The sequence below is a fragment of the Mesoplodon bidens genome (genome assembly GCF_964165515.1).
Source record: "Mesoplodon bidens genome assembly, contig: HAP1_SCAFFOLD_398, whole genome shotgun sequence".
Taxonomy (NCBI): Eukaryota; Metazoa; Chordata; class Mammalia; order Artiodactyla; family Ziphiidae; genus Mesoplodon; species Mesoplodon bidens.
The window spans coordinates 156,683-174,624 of NW_027672143.1; the positions used below are offsets into that span (position 1 = coordinate 156,683).

General features: G+C 33.6%; 1 long non-coding RNA gene across 3 annotated transcripts; it reads left to right on the forward strand.

The window, feature by feature from the left end:
- Nucleotides 1-857: 857 nt before the first annotated feature.
- LOC308610554 lies at nt 858-17,794 on the forward strand. 3 transcript variants are annotated; one of them, XR_014014580.1, is made up of 4 exons: nt 6,465-6,479; nt 9,532-9,576; nt 15,953-16,174; nt 17,687-17,794. It is a non-coding gene; the product is annotated as an uncharacterized lncRNA (long non-coding RNA). The 3 variants fall into 3 exon arrangements; XR_014014578.1 differs by lacking the exons at nt 6,465-6,479; nt 9,532-9,576 and adding an exon at nt 858-1,073; XR_014014579.1 differs by lacking the exons at nt 6,465-6,479; nt 9,532-9,576 and adding an exon at nt 1,059-1,073 and having other exon boundaries at nt 15,956-16,174.
- Nucleotides 17,795-17,942: the final 148 nt, after the last annotated feature.

Genomic DNA, 17,942 nt, shown 5'->3' on the forward strand with positions numbered 1-17,942 from the left:
TGCCTTGGGGGAAGACGAATACAATAACAGTATGATGCTTTGTTTTTTCATTTTTAGCTCATTGTTGCCACGTACACTTGGTGATCTTGGTGCCTGTGGTTTAATCCCAGGAGGTTAGACATGTGGAACAGCACATTAACCCTTTTTAGTATTTTCTCCCAAGACAAATCATTTTTATAGGTTGTCTCCATGGTCTTCTAGTTCCTTATCAAAATTAAGCATCAAGTCTTCTAAGTGAGCAAAGCCCCAGTCAGTGTGAGGAAATCAGCTTAGTTCTTATTGGGGCACATCTTCTTGGTCTTGGCACAAAGTGAGTTCACATAGGGAGTTAGAAGGAGGAGAATGGGGCATGCGAAAGGGGAGTTCTCTGTTCTCATTTACCTATGCATGTTGAAACTCCACTAACAGTTTTATTTTCATTAGCAATTTGTGATAAAAACTTAGGGTAAAGGGAATAATGAAGCTGTCCCATTATATGGCAGGACAAAAGATAGTAGTGACATCAAAATCAGGGCCTATCCATCTCATTTGCAGCTATATACTCAGTGTTTAGCATGGCATTTGACCCCTCATCAGTATTCAATAAGAAGATGCGTGTTGAATGACTTAAGGATGAATTAATGAATGAAGAAAGTTAATATGGTAGAAAATGTGTTTTATCCTTGTATTTTCGTGTGTTGACTTCTATATTCCAAGACCCAGAACTGTACGTGACACATAGCATATAATCAATAAAATTTTGTTGAAAGAATGAATGAGTCCCCACAATTCTAAGAATAATTTTAAGACCAACACAGACCCCATATCTGCCAAGGTCTATGACAGAAGTATCCAGAGATGAAAGCCTGGATCTCAGCTAGTGGTAGAGCTGACAGAATTTATCTAGTTTTAATAATTTACAGCTCATCCCATTACATCTAGGCATAGTACCTACGTGAGCCATACAATTAAATGTTGACTGAAAAAAAATGCACAACCTGAAAGTTGAGAATTATGTTTTATTTGGAGGACATACTGAGGACTTAAATCAGGAGACAGCCTCTCAGATAGCTCTGAGGGACCCTTCTGAAAAGGTAAGGGAGGGCACAGGATATTTAGGGGTTGTTGCAAAAAAAAACCCAGGTAGTTGGAACATCAAAAGATTACTGTTAATTAAAGAAACTAAGTTAAGTTAATAAATTTAGCACTTTCCTATATATGGTGAGATGCAGGAATCTGGTCTCATGGAAATCTTTCCCTTGATATGCACTTTAATTATCTAGGGCCAGTATCCTGTTTTCTCCATCCTGAATCCCCTCAGGGTGCTGATGGCTTGATGGCTGTAACATCCTTTGTTTCTGATACCGCAGGCTACATTCTTTGTCCACGTAAATGACTTGAATATGGATAGTAAATCTGTGGATTTGCAAAACGTAATTCTTGGAGCATTTTTAGAAGGGCAAAGTTAAGGGCAATTTCAGAATCACTAGCAGCTAAAATTGCTGTTTATACTTTTCCACCGGTAGGTAGTAATCTGCTGTTGCTATCTTCAGTATTCCCAAGGGATAACAAAAGCCATTTAATTCAAGAAAGAAATGTAAAATTTAGCACAATGCAACTTCCACAAAACCAAACACACAAACACACACCCAACTCTCGCAGATATGAAGTAATAATCTAAAATAGAATCCTGGAACTAATTGCAAAAAAAGAGCAAATGTACTCATATTGGATAATTTTATTCTTTTATTAATGTTTGATATATATACATATATGTATTTATTAATAAAATTCAGAGTTGCTATATGGAGAAATAGCTCTGTACCAATATTGTCTTTGTATGTGTTTATCAATAATGTATGAGATTGCCTCCTATGCTCCTTTTCCTTTATTCTCTTGCAGGCAGTAGATGTAGTTATCAGTTGTTTTTAAAATTTCTAGGCAGCCAAAGGACTAGTATCACTTAAATAAAGAAGGCAAATTGTCCCAAAGTAGGAACAATTTTCCTTCATTATGGAACATAAAGTCCTCATATGAAGGGGGAAGAATTTCATAGCTAAAAGCTTTCAACTACAGAAGATTTATGAGTAACTATGTATGTTGTTTCAAAGTGGACTCGCTATAATTAATGTCTAAGGGTTATCTTTGGTATACAATGGATTTTGATTTTTTAAATATTATTAGATAATATACAAAAGAATATATTTAATTGTATGTAAGTTATGATAAATAATAAAAACTCCTGCAAACACACCACCGAAACTAAGAACTACAATCAAAACTGCTGAGTCTTCTCTCTGTTCTCTACCCTGATCCCACCTTCCTGCTTTCACCCAAGAAATCACTCTGATCTTGGCTTTATGTTCAACATCCACATAATTTTTATCTGATTTTGCTTATTATTGAGATTTATAAAATTGATATCATACTTTAGTCTTCTGTGCTTGCTTTTTTTACTCAACCTTATATTTCTAAGGTTCACCCACTTTACTTTAACTAGTGTTCATTCATTTGTACTACTGTATAATATTTTATTGTATAAATACAAGAAAATGTCTTTATTATTCTATTAATGATATTTGGGTTGTTTTGGGCCTATTACGGACAGTACTTCCATGAACATTTATTTTAATGTTTCCTGGTAGACATGTGCAAGATTTAACATAAGTAAAAGAGTAGACATACTAAGAGTAGAATTGCTGAGTTGTAGGGAATTCAAATATTCAACTTTAAAAAATAACGTCAAAATGTTTTCCAAAGATATGGAATCAATTTTCAGCCCTTTTGCTCTATAGCTTCACCAGTTAGAATGGCCATTCTAGTCTTTTGTTCCTTGTATTAGTCTGCTCAGGTTGTCCTAGCAAAATACCTCAGATTCAGTGGGTTAAAAAACGAGATTTATCTTCTCACAGTTCTGGAGGCTGGAAGTCCAGGATCAAGATGTTGGCAGTTTTGGGTCCTCCTGAGGCCTCTTTCCTTGACTTGCAGGTGACCACTGCTTTCTTGCTATGTCCTCACATGGCCTTTTCTCTGTGTGTATACATCCCTCGTATCTCTTCCTCTTCTTACAAGGACACCAGTCATATCAGTTAGGGCCCCACCATTATGACCTCATTTAACCATAATTATGTTTTTCAAGTTCCTGTCTCCAAACAGCCACATTGGGAGATGGGGCATCAACATACCAATTTTAGGGAACACAATTCAGTCCATAACAATTTGTATTTGTATTTCCCTAATTACCGATAGGTTGAGAATCCTTTCATTTGTTTAATAGTTGCCTATGTTTCCTATTCTATGAAAGTCCAGAGAATATCTTTTGTCCATTTTTCTACTGTTTATCTTTTTCTTACTTATTTCTATTGTTTTTTAAATACAAGCAAATAATCCTTGGTCAGCTATATATGACACAAATAAGTTACTTCATGCCTTCTCACTTTTTCAATGTTGTCTTGTGATAAATAGCGGCTCTCAATTTTAATGAAATCAAATTTATCTTTTAGCTTAGTGTCTTTTTGTTCTACTTAAAATGTCCTTCCCTAGTTTAATGCTACCCAGATATAGTATATTTTCTTCTGAAAGTTCTAGTGTATCTTTGTTTTATATTCAAGCCATTAATTCACTTACAATCGACTTGTCTGTATTATCCAATTTCTTTGTTTTCTTATGAATAATTAAGTTTTCCAGGACCATTTTGGAATGAATGGATTTTTTAGGTGTGTCTGAGCTGTTCTTAAGCATTCACATAAATTTCAGAATTGGAAATCCTGTAAAACCTCTATTAAGTATTTTTATTGTAATTGTATTGACTATATAAATTAAGTTGGGGAAAATTTTACATCATTATGATGAGTCTTTTCTCTCCATAAACAAGATGTACCTCTCCATTTATTTAAGACTTCTTTAATATCTTTCAATAAGGTTTTATTTTCTCCATAAATGTCTTGCACATTTTTATTTAGATTTATTCCTAGATAGTTTTTTTTCCATTTTAAATAATTTTTAAGCTCTCTCTTTGTTCCTGGATTATAGAAATCCAATAGACTTTTGCATCTTGAGCTTATATCTAGCCATCTTGCTAATATTGTTTTTTAGTAAGAGAGAGGATTTTCTTAGCAAAGAGGAATAAATGTAAAATTAAATAAAAATGTTATGGGTCAGCTCTGGTCAATAGAACTTTCCATGATAATGGAAATGTTCTTAGTGCTGTCAAAAACTATAGCCATTAGTCACATATGTTTTTAAATTTTTAAATGTAAGTTCAATAAAATTAAAATTTAAGTTCCTAAGTCAAACTTGCCCACATTTCAAGTATTTAATAGCCACTTGTGACTAATGGACACTATACTGGACATTGTATCTCTAGACTATTAGACTGTGAAGCCATGGCGTCCCGGGATTTTATCTTTGTCAATGGCATAGTGAGATCTTTCATGTGACAGTTATTCTGTTATTAAAAAGAGAAGTTACTTAACCTAGTCATCCCTAACTTTTTGAAATAATCCAACATAGCTTTCACCATCCATGAATTTCTTGAATCATATTTATGTTTCTAAGCTATTTCTTGTGTCAAGTGTTCACTTTGTAGCAAGTTCATTGTCCTAAAATGGCACAAGAGGTTCCCTTATTCCTGATAAGCTGTGATTGGATGAAGAAGACCTTGTTACCCTGCCTATCTGGTTTTTATTATAATCAGATGTTAATCTGTATCAGTCTCCATATTCAAAATTCACCATCAAAATTATATGTTATTCACATGATGGTTGTCTTTATTTCATTTAGCTAGTATCATGACCTTATAAATGCAGTTTGGGTCATTTTCTCCTAAAATATCATATTTATCCATGTGGAAATACATCTCCTACTTCTTTGCCCCCTTTAAACTCTTCCTGTAATTTAACCCTCATGAGCTTTATTTCCCCTAATTTTAATTACTTAATATTTTGTAAACCATTTAAGAGATCACTGGTATGCTCTTTTTTTCAATCATCTATACATTTAAACAGTGTGTTGCAATAAGAAATAGTACTGGTAATCAGAAGACTAGAGTCCTAGTTTTACCCATAAAAATGAACTATATGTGCATTTAAATAAGGCTTGTATAAGTTTTATTCTGATTCTAAAATTGTTATGATTATTTAGAAAATTATGTTTGAAATATGACATTATTCAAAACCAATAGAGGTTTGAAATCTATTAAAAATCTACAAAGAATTCAACTATTTCACCTTTTTCCCTGATTTGATATTCAACTGTAATCCTTCATCTTTCACTTACAGCATGCTGTAGCTGCTGTTGACACAAAGACAAAATATAATGTCTAAATATTGTGTACTTGTTTTTTAAATGAAGACTTTTGTTTAAAGTTGTCTTTTACATAAATTCTTGATTCCCTTTTCACAACTTTTCCATTCCCCATGCTACTGCAATCAATCACTCATGATAGAAAATTATTCTCTTTTCTGTTTGCTAAAGCTCTTTTTAAAATACCAAGTTTCAAATGATCATCAATTCAAGAAACTTTGGAAAATGAACTTCATAATTTCCAGAATGAATATTTTGTTTCACTGGCTACCAGGACACCATCCTCTCCTAGATTTCTCCCCTCCTCACTCACCATTCCTTGGAAGTCTCCCTTGGTGATGCCTCCCATCCCTCAAAGTCTGTTAGAATGCCCTAAGGCTCATTCCTGGCCCCCTTCACTCTCCATCTACCTTAACTACTCATGAGTTTTAACCTAGTCCCATTACTTTAATGGGAAGATGACTTATGACTCCCCAATTCATACTTCTAGCCCTAACCACTCACCTAACCTCCAGACTCCTAATTCCAATTTCCCACTAAACATCTCCAATCTATGCATAATAGACATTTCAAACTTAGCAAATAAAACTAAATATTTTGCTTTGATCCATCCATTGCACTCCAGTTTTTCCTGGCTCCATAACTCATCCAGTTGCTCAGGCCAAAAATGTTAGATTCATCCTTAAACTCTCACTTTCCCACAATTCCTATGTCCAGTCCATCAGAAATTCTTGCCAGTCTAACTTGAAAATACATCCTGAATCCACCTACCTCTCACCTTACTCTTGCCATCTTTACTTACTCCAAGCCATCATTGCTTGCCTCATCTAATGCAATAGGTAGCCTCTTCCACAACCTCCTTGCTTCTTCCCCTCTTGCCCCAATCCTTATAGTCTATAAGCAATACAATAGCCAGAATAATAAAAAAACCCATAAATCATATCACATTATTTTGCAAAACCCGTTCCCATCACTTTAGAATAAAAATTAAACTTCTTACGTGTCCTACATGCTTTATTCAGTATTTCTTCTGCCCTACTCTCCAAGCTCGTTTACTACTACTATTCTCTCACACACATATCCAGATTTTCTTTCTGCAGTGGCTTTCCCAACATCAGCGCCTTTGCACTTGCTATTCCCTACAACCTGGAAGATTTTAAAAATCTGTAAGATTCCTCCAAGCAAGATCTTAGAAGGTATTTACATTTCATTTTGTAGAGATATTTGGTAGAAGACATTTTTGCAGAAGATAGATAAATTTTACTTTGGCGGCTATCACACATCTAGCGATTTCCAAGTTGGTTAAATAACAAATGTGAATTGATGAAGCTAAAATAAAAGAACTGTAGTTGGTGAGACCTATGTGTTTTAAACCGTGAACTTTGAGGAATTGTAGACATGCAAACTACACCATGGTTTCAGTGTTAATGTGTGAGAATTAGCTAAGGTATTTTCCAAATACTCATTACTCTCTAAAGAGCTTCTGAGCAGGAAATCAGAACAGGGCCTGTGGACCTGAATTTTATCTAGTACCACAGTTGATTCTGTTGCAGATGGTTTTCAGTCAGCCCTTTGAGAGACACCAAGCTGGGGTATTTGCCCAGATATGATTAGCAAAGGTCATGCAAGTCACCAATGAGATACAATGGAGAATCAACAAATGACCGAAAAGAGTGACAAAAGAAGAAGAGGATCCAGTAGGACCAGTAGAGACGCTATCCCAAGCACTCTTGGCTAGGAGTTTTACAAATCCATTCATATAAATGGACTGATAGTTAACAGCCAAATGGCACTGCATATTTTTTTAAGTTGCTGAGTATTAAAGTGTATGGCTAAGCATCATAAGTTTCGTTAAATTATATTTTGGTTGCTATAAAATTAGGTGTACATTGTGTGTCATAGATGTAGGGATATAGATGTGTAAATATATGTCGTTGTTTCAGTTCTTCAGCTGATACTTCATAATGTCTTTGTAACTTCTAAATGAAGGACCTCTTCAAATATTGTTTAGAAAAAAAAGATACCTGTCCATCCCTGTCCACCTCCCTTCATCCCCTTCCTTGTCCCTTCCCTTCTTTTTTTTATATCTTTATTGGAGTATAATTGCTTTATAGTGTTGTGATCCCTTCCCTTCTTGAACAAATTAGTCCATTAAGTGAGGTAAAATAACCTTTGTCAACATGGGGTAGGTGGGCATTCAAGGAACCACATGACTTGGCATTGGGTCTCAGAGTCTGAGAAAGGGGAGAGGATGTCTGCATAAGGGAGCCTGGAGTTGACTGCTGAAGTCTGATTCGTGTGAAAGGGCATCCACGTGAGGAAGTGGCCTTGGCAACCACTCTGTACAGATAGTCATAACCCGTGCCAGGTGGAGAAAATGTGTGGATGGGAAAGTGGCAGCTACAAGAATTTACTTAAATACAGGAAGATTGATCAAATAAGTAAGGATATTAAGGATATGGTAATCAGTGTTATTTTAATATCTGTGGAGGGAGTTAAAATATGAAAAGGGCAAAAACTAGAATGAAAGGGTGTTGAAAGGGAATGGAGGATGTTAATGTGAACACATGATTTTCAATACAGAGACATTATAGAAATAAACATAGACAATATGTTTGCATATGTTTATGAATGTGTTTGTGAATATGTGTAAGTGGTTATGAATATGTGTTTTCATATGTGTGTATGTATATATGTACCTAAATCCCCTAGCTCTGCCTATTGAGAGTACCTGGGACCACTACTTCCCAAGAGCAATGAATACACCTAGTGTCCAGATCTTGGTTTCTAAATACAGCTCTCCAACTGAAGGAACAAAAGCTCTTTGGAGAAATGGCTGATTCTAGAACCACTACAGGGAAAATATAAGATGACCCTAGAACATATTATTGTTTCAAGAAGTAAGGGATCAGCCATAAAAAGAAACGAAATTGAGTTATTTGTAGTGAGGTGGATGGACCTAGAGTCTGTCATACAGAGTGAAGTAAGTCAGAAAGAGAAAGACAAATACCGTATGCTAACACATATATATGGAATCTAAAAACAAAAAATTGTCATGAAGAACCTAAGGGTAAGACAAGAATAAAGACACAGACCTACTAGAGAATGGACTTGAGGATATGGGCAGGGGGAAGGGTAAGCTGTGACAAAGTGAGAAAGTGGCATGGACATATATACACTACCAAACGTAAAATAGATAGCTAGTGGGAAGAAGCCACATAGCACAGGGAGATCAGTTCGGTGCTTTGTGACCTAGAGGGGTGGGATTGGGAGGGTGGGAAGGAGAGCGATGCAAGAGGGAAGAGGTATGAGGATACATGTATAACTGCTTCACTTTGTTATAAAGCAGAAACTAACACACCATTGTAAAGCAATTATACTCCAATAAAGATGTTAAAAAAAAAAAGAAGGGAGATATCACAGAATAATTGGGAAACATCAAAGGATATAGAAGCCAAACTGAAGGGGTTTCCACTGGACAAATCTTGAACAATCTAAGCCTCAAAATAAATAATGGTAGAAACGTATTATAGTCAATTGAATAAAATAGGAGTCTATGAGTTCATACTGATTTAAATAATTAAATTGAATAAATTATGTTTGATGAGGAACAGGATATTTACATAATTACAAAGTGCCTTACCACAAAAATTATTAATAATGAAGGAGAAAAAAATAACTTTACAATGGAGAAGACTGGGTGATACACCTTAATCAAAAGAGTAACATAATATTCCAGTAAGGTTACAAGTTAAAAGTTTGCCGAAATTGTTTGATAGGAAGCAGTGAGAAGAGCAGAGCTTCACCACTGTGTTATTCCTGCCAACGACACATATCCTGAATAATCATGAGACAAATACAAACAGCTAAGTCCTACAAAATAACTGATCCATATTCTTTAAAATTTTCTAGTTCATGAAATTCAAGGGAAGCCTGAGAAAATTTTCCAGATTAAAAAACTAAAGAGACAGGACAGCTAAATGCAACATGTGACACTGGGCTGATCCTTTTATTATGAAGGACATGATGGGGATAATTGACAAAACTTGAAAGGGGTCTGAGGATTAGTAGCTCTGTGGTCATGTGTCAGTGTTAATTTCCTGATTTTCATGATTATATTTGGATATATGTTTGTAGGAAATACTAGAGGATTTGGAGGAGACATTGCATTGTGTTGGCAACTACTCTCAAATGGTTTGGGAAATAAATTATTTTTATTGTCATTTCAATCTTTCTTTAATTTTCTAGATCGTTAAAAGAAGGCAAAGAAAGAGGAGAAGACCCCTGAGTCAGGTAACCCTCCTTTTCCTGGCGACTCCCATAGTTAAAAGCTCAGTTTACAATGGTGGTCAGTTTTTCAGTCTATTTGTGCTAATTTCTGTTACTAACAACATAGCATCTTATTTTCTCTTTGAGGTTTTTGGATTTTTCCTAATTATGCTTTTGCTTTTTATTCTATCAAATGTCTATGAATTTGATAAAGTCCTCGGTATTAACACAAAATCAGAAAGATTCATAAAAATAAAAATAAGTTCTTGGAGAAATTTATAAATTTCTACCTGCATTCAAATTGGAGTAAGTTGGCAAGAAATTTATAAGGGGAAAATACTATAAGGAGCACTCCCATTCAGAAACTCAAAATGGTTGCACATGTTTATCTTGTAAGAGGTCTGTGATGAAACAGCAGGATGAAGGCTATATGTCCAAACTTAAATGCAATCTTTTAAATCACCTTTCATGTCAGGCCATGTAAGAACTGGGCAATTCAAGAAGTAAATTAGAACAATTCTTACTTTCAATAATTTCTTAGGTCAACACTTAGAACAATGAAAAACTTATCTTTAACTCCAAGAAATCTGGACAGTTATTAAAGCAAATGTGTTGTCCTACTGGCCTACACCTGGTTATAAACAGCAGTACGACTTCAGAAAACCTTGGACACTGAGTGAACCTTCTAAATATAGCTTTTTCTTTCTATAAAGGTGTTTTACAAGAATGCTATTTTTTGTGAAAATGTGGCCTTTATAAAGGGTACACTAAGGTCTGTGACTTTTAGACCTGGAAAAGATTTGAAATATTTTCTTAACCTGGGAATCCACATTTTAGAGGCATAGAAAGAGAAACCCAATGAAATTAAATATTTTGCCCACCATCAAATGGCAAACAAGTAATAACGACAGCACTCAAGCCTCTGTCTTCTAAATCCATCAAATGCAGCATAAATAGATTGCAATAACTGCTTATTTTCATTGTCCTCAACACTACATTTCTTCTGTGCCTTATCCCTCTTCTTTTAAGAGGGATGACAACATTATCTGCAAACTTTATAACTATTTTTTTTTAATTTTGCTGTTTTGTAACTCATTTTTGAAAAATTCTGTTTCTATGTTGAAAATGTGTAAGGACATTTACCTTCTTTCTTGAAACACCTTTGCCTGCATTTATCACATTTTATTGTTGAACTATTGTGTAGCAATAAGTACAAAAGGGCGTCTAGTAGAGGAGATAATGTCGGAGGCAACAAGGTGTATGTATGGGGGGGTCGGGGTTAGAGTTGACATACCTTAAGGGAGATGAGGAGAGAGGGAAGAGAATAGAAATTTTATTTATTTGAAAAAATATGATGGCAAGTTAGACAATGTTTGGCTAAACTTAATACAATATAGCTTTCCTTAACTTAAATTCCGGGTTAACTTCCACTGTTTACATTGCCACAGACTAGGGAATAAACAAAGCCAAAAGATTTTTGGTACCACCATTTTGTGTTAATTTCATAAAGATTTCTACAAGACTTTTTAAAAATAAATTGAAAAACGAAAGTCTTGTCTTTAGCTTATTTTCCCTGCATGCTTGCACTTTAATAAGTTGATAAATGACATTTAAACTCAATAGTTATGATTAATTCTGTCCCACAATTTTTAAAAGCACTGGGGATTGTGTGCGCGTGCATGCACGCACCTTTACAACCAGTAAAATAAAGTTCTTGATCAAAAAATTATTATCACTTAGACTATTGAATAAAATCAGATATGATAGAGGGGCCAGCTGTTGGTAGGTTTAAAAGTCACCCTAGGTGATTAATTCATGCAGCAGTGTTGCACGTCTCTCTTTAGATGAAGCACTTAGAAATATAACCAAGCATGGCTCTAATTTCATATCTGAGACCTGTTTTATTTAGAGTTCTTTGGCAAGTGCTTGCTCGATGTGTTTTTATAGTCTTTGGTTGTGCTATAAAAATGTCAAAATTATGAATTAACAGATATGCAAAAGTGAAATCCTAGAAGATAGGATAAACATGAAGTCCTCTAATTATCACTCAAATAAGTTTGGTTGACACAGAACTGGGAATCAGATAAAGACATTAATAATTCATAATGCTGAAGTTAAAATCTTCTTGTTACAGTACAAAAGAAATCCTAATTTGTACCACAAGGTAACGAATTCAGTACTTTTCATTTGTTAAATATTTGCTTATTACCCTGCACCGTGCATATAACACTATTTCCAAATTTGGAGGGCAAACAGGAAAAACAAACACTCTCTACCCTCAAGTTGTTTATACTGCAGTCAGTGAAATTTCTCTACTTTGAGATCTTTTAATTCCTCAGTTCATTGTAACATCTTCTTCAGATGAATTGTTTTTTGTTACAACCAATGTTTAGCACTTTAGTTTCTTCAATGTTCCTGATAGTGAAATAGTCATTATGCTAATTTCCAATATTAATTATAGAGTTGATAGGAGAAATGCTCAAGATTGATAGTAAAGTGATTTCGATAATCTACAAAATGTCTTGAGGTTTCCCAGATAACAACTTGTCTCCCAGACAAAAATGCACTTATTATTTATATTCCAAGCTTATAAAAATTTTTGTACTTTAATCATATAGAGATTTTACAACATCTTTTCATTCTCATTTTAAGATATTTTGTTCAATAGATTATCTCATTTTGAAACTATTGATTTATATATACATACTATGTAAATATTATATATTTCTCAATGACTAGATTAGTGCTTTCTTAACTACTTAATTTTGTTTAATTCATATTGTTCTTCAGCATTTCTTTTACTCAGTGGAGCCTATCCTACTGACTTCAAAAAGCCTGAAAAATCTGAAAATCCCATTTGAAGTAACTGTATGGAAAATCGTTAAAATAACATATAATAATGGTAGAGAAGAAGAGTATTTAACATTGTGCTGAGATCATTCCATTCATAAAGAGATTAATCAATAATTCTAACATTCAGACATATAATAAAAATGAAAAATAATCATAATACTGAGCAATGACATTTTCAATAAAGGGAGATATTAAATATTGTATAGGAAACGAGTATGTGCAAAGCAGATAAGTTGGCAATGATTATACATATATTTAAAATATGTTGAAGCAGTCATAGACAGTTTTTCTTTTTGGCTGAAAAGAGGCATATTGCAGTGTTTAAGCACTACTTCAACTGGAATAGATATTTAGACACTATACAGAAAACACATGATTGCAGAAGAGCAGATATTAGCAGGTGTGTGAACGTGTATGTCTTTAATTAATGCATTTTCATTCATTCAAAAAGAAGAATGCCAAATTTACTTTAAAGGTGGCATTGTGATATGTTAAAGTTCCATTCTTAGACTTTTGCTGCTGTTGCTGTTCCTTTAGTATTCACCAACGAGTACCGTCCTGTCATTTATCCAAGTTAGAAATCTAGGAGCAATCCTAGGATTCTCATTATAGGGTCCACTACCTTCATGCTCCCCACTCAATAAGTAACAAATTCTTGGCTCTCCTATATAGGAAAGCTCTCTCCAATGTACGCCTGCTCTGTAACTCTCTGGGTCCAGCATCTCTGCCTCAGCCTCCCATTCAAGTCACTTCTAGTTCATTCTGTGCAGGGCCATTTTTAAACCTTCCTCAGTCCTAGGCAATTGCCCTTTTAGAAGCTTTACCCTAAATGTTATCAAATGCATTAATATGTGCCCAAGTCACATATCCAATATAATTTATAGATAACTATATGAAAGCTGAGTAACATTGCTGTTGTAGTAATATTAGTTGAAAATATTAATTACACAAGTTTTGATCTCAATTTTGCAGATTTTTTTTCATATTCTGGAGCCATTTTTTTCAGGTGTCAAACAATTTTCTAAGTCCTTCTCAAACTCCTAGTCCCTAGTGAGTGTGCTTTTACTGTCACAGGGTTGAACAGCTCAGACAGCAAGATGTCTGAAGATGAAGACCATCACATGGTTGAGTAAATAAGATACGTGGAAGATGGAATGCAAAGTGTTTGTAGAAAAAATATACAAATCAAGGAAGAAATTGCAGTGTCAATTAATATGATGTATATCAGATGATAGTATTAAAAAGCCAGGTTAAAATAAAATAACTTAATAATGTACATATTTGTCAGATTGTTCACTAGTGATATACTGCTCAGTGTAGGGTGAGAACCACAGATATTATCTTCTGGAAAAAAACCCTTTAAGCCCTAACAGATTCAGTTTATAAATTTCCTCTCTAATAAATGAGGAATAAAATAATTTACAATAAATTAGTTATTTCCTCTTCTGAAGGTACTAATAACACAAATTCAGTCAGAAGATGGATCAAGTTTTTCATACATTTCTCTCATTTCACATTTTTTAAATAAATGAGACTATATTTTGTCTAATGACTACCAGAACAACTATCTGGAAACTGTGCCTTCATTATATGTGAGACAGTATTTTAGGAGATATAGATGTATATTTAGATGGAGATATAAATACATAGCACATATACACAATATTTAATAAGACACAGGAAATGTGGGATAGCTCCAGACTGCTACACCCTATGTTCTGAGCTGCTCCGAAATGCAGTTCCTTTTTTTTTTTTTTCTTAACATCTTTATTGGAGTATAATTGCTTTACAATAGTGTGTTAGTTTCTGCTTTATAACAAAGTGAATCAGTTATACATATACACATGTTCCCATATCACTTCCCTCTTGCGTCTCCCTCCCTCCCACCCTCCCTATCCCACCCCTCTAGGTGGTCACAAAGCACCCAGCTGATCTCCCTGTGCTATGTGGCTGCTTCCCACTAGCTATCTGTTCTAATGGGAGTTCTCTGGGCACAAAGAGCAGTATTTTCTGTAATGAGATTAGAAGAAAGGATTTGCTAATAATTGCTTCTATAGCAACTAAAAATCTTGGAATCCCACCTTTCAGCATTTTGAAAATCTTAAAGGGGATGTTGTCAGTAACAGAAAAATTGAAGACTGATAATGTATTTAAATTAATCATTCTTTAAATTCATCTGCCCATTCGCCTTTTAAATTGATTCATGCTTCTCAGAAAATAAAATATGCTAATCCGTATATCATTTTTCCACTGCGTAGAGCAACTATATCTAAAAACAAAAATACTATTTTACTTTCCTTTACTATATTCCTCCACAACTTGTGGTGTACTTTCATATCTTCTTTTCATTCTGCTAGTGAGATATATATACATATATGTATATATACACATAATATTTAGATTTTAGATATTTGCATTATGCAGGGCAATCCATAAGATGGATAGATGCTTAATATTAATACCATTGAATACAATTTTCATAATTTTATACTTTAATTATTTTTGAAAGGGTAAAGCAAGGGTAAAGCAAATTCGAAATGAAAAAAGGTGACCAAGCTGGCATTTTTCATTTCAGACTTTATATTTGGACTACTCAGTGGGACAGATTATAATAACAAAATTTTGCTTTTGCAGGGAGGTCAATCTTTGCTTCTGCATTGCCTCATCTCTTTTAATCCCATCCAGTTTATTTTTCATCTCAGAAACTATATTTTTCATCTCTAGGAACTCAATTTGGGTTATTTTTATATCCTCTATATGTCTATTTAACCTTTTTGAACCTATGAAAATTAGTTATAATAACTGTTTGAATGTCTTTGTTTACTGATTGTACCATTTTTCAGTGTCTTTTCATTAATTAATTTTTCTCCTTGTTATGGGTTATATTTTCCTTTGTCTTTGCATCCCTGGTAATTCTAGATTGCATGTCAGATATTGTGAATTTTACTTTACTGGTTGCAGGGCGTTTTTGTATTTTTTAAAATATTTGTAACTTTGCTCAAAGAGGTAGTTAAGAAATAGTTTGATCATTTTGAGGCTTCCTTGTAAGCCTTATTAGATTGCAACTGAAACAATTTAGTCTAGGGCTAATTTGGTCCCACTACTAAGGCTATACCCATTGAATACTCTGTGTATTGAATACTCTAGTTGACGCTGCATGTATTAAATTATATCAAAACATATTTGTATAATCTTAAAGCAATAAATGCAACACATACAAATATTAAAAAAATTTTTAATTAACTTTTATTAAATAAAACAAAAATGTTTTCTTCTAGTAACTGTAGTATTTTAACATATTTAAATACTGTATCCCTATGAAATTCATTTTGTTAATAAATATGAAAAGAGAATCCACCTTTATTTTTTACAGGTGACCAGGGACTTGTTCAAACACCAACATTTAACTGTATTACACAAAACATTATGCCACTGGTTTTTATGGGTTATCATTATAATTAACAGCTTTATACAACCGTTGTCTTGTGCTGTTTGTTGTTCAATGTCTAAAATTATTGTTTAATATATATATATATTTTACTTTTAGCAGTTTAAGCCAGGAGAGTAAATCCAGTTCCTATTACTCCATCCTGTCCAGAAGCACAGGTCTTAAGTGAAATTAAATACCAAAGAAACAGTTCCAAATTTTACAACGGATCTATCACTGGTTGTTAGCATATCTTCCCACACCCAAGACACCAAGATAACTTCTACTCACTGTTAAAGCTTTATGATGAGCAAAACTTCCACCACTGTGCTTCCTTAACATGTGAGTATATTTTTAATTTACTGGTTATATATATTCTCTAATTATCCATTATTTTGTCCTTCTTTTTGATTAGATATTGATATCCACATGTTCTTTTCTAATAGCTCACAGAAATTTCTCTCATTAACAACACCAATAGAAATCACAATAAAAATCGCCTTGGGGGACCAAATTTATATCACATTACCAAGTTTTTAATTTGCTCCCATAAAACTTCTGCAAAATACAACCACTATCATCAGTATCATTAGAACAAAAACAAGGCATTCTAATCTCAAAAGCAAAATATTTTATTTAACTTAATAAATTTCACATTATAAAAATTTTCTCATAGCAGCATCCTTAATTCCTCAGTATTCACTAATATTGGGGGATTTTTCTTTCAGTTATTTGAGACTAAGGATGATTTTATTCATCTCTACAGCCTGGTACATATATGTACAATGTTTGTCAAAAGGTGGATATTCAAAAAAATTCTTGACTAAATTATGGTAATTCATGTGATCAGTTCTGCAGTTCTTAAAACTTTAAATTACTTGTTAATTCTAAGAGAAAGTCAGATAATTTTTAGAAGGATTTCCAAACCATGCTAAAGTGTCAGCCTTCATTTCCTTGTCTGAGAGAAACAGGATAGAAATAGATGGTTTTAAAGTTCTCCAAGCTTCTGTGTCCTTTATACATCCACAATTTTAATCCTTATCATTTTCAAGATTTGCTAAATTATTTGAGGTGATCCATTCTCTTATTAAAGTTACATATTTTATGGCACATACTGAGCATATTAACAAATAACTTACTGATAAATGACAATGCCCATAACACCAGGTTAATCTGATTTCCATGAAATGAGCTGTAACTTCAAGAATATTAATTCATCTAATAAGGGTGATGATTTACATAATGTTGCCTAAAATATTTCTCTTGATTATTTAAGAGAGTTTTCCTAGGGGTAAATAGCTGGGAAGTCAATAGAAAAAAAATACAACCATGATTAATTTAATTCCAGTCTAAAGGACTCCATATATAATGTATTTGAGAAAACCAAGTCACTATTATAGATTCAGATAAATGGCTGTATATATGAGATATTTTTAATGTAACCCAAATTATAAGAAATAGTTTTTTGGTATAGAAGCAACCACTCTTTTACCTAAAGGAAAATATAAAATCTGAGTTCATTGTAAATTTGCCTCATTGCCCTCTGTTAGTTTGTGCCTGCCCCATCCTTAGGGGCCCAGTTAAGGACTATTGTATCATCCATACATCAGAAGAGAATGTCTGTGTTCTATGTTGATAGTCAGTCTAAACAAATATTTATACAGTTGAGATCAGAGATATAAAATGTCAGTTCCAAATCCACCCATGATGGCACATATACCAGACAGATGACAAAGGTTATAAAGGCCTGTGAAATACTTGAATCATATTTTGCAACCCTTGAAAGAATTCAAGTCGGAGATTAGCAGAAACCAGGCTCAGTTCTGTCCATAATCCCCTTTATCTGTCTTCTAGCCAACAAAATGAAAACCTGAAGCCAAGCTGACAAATAGAGTGTGAAGGGCCTTCTACTGCATTTAAGAAAAAACTGACACTTGCTATAGGTAAAAATTATCTTTTCTATTACTATTATTGTTGATGTTGTTGTTATTCATAGAAATAATGAAAAAAAACCTAAATAACATTATTCTGCTGGATTCTTTACTATATGTAACACAATAAATTAACTCGCTTCATATTACACTGGGCATATAACATGAAAACATGTGCA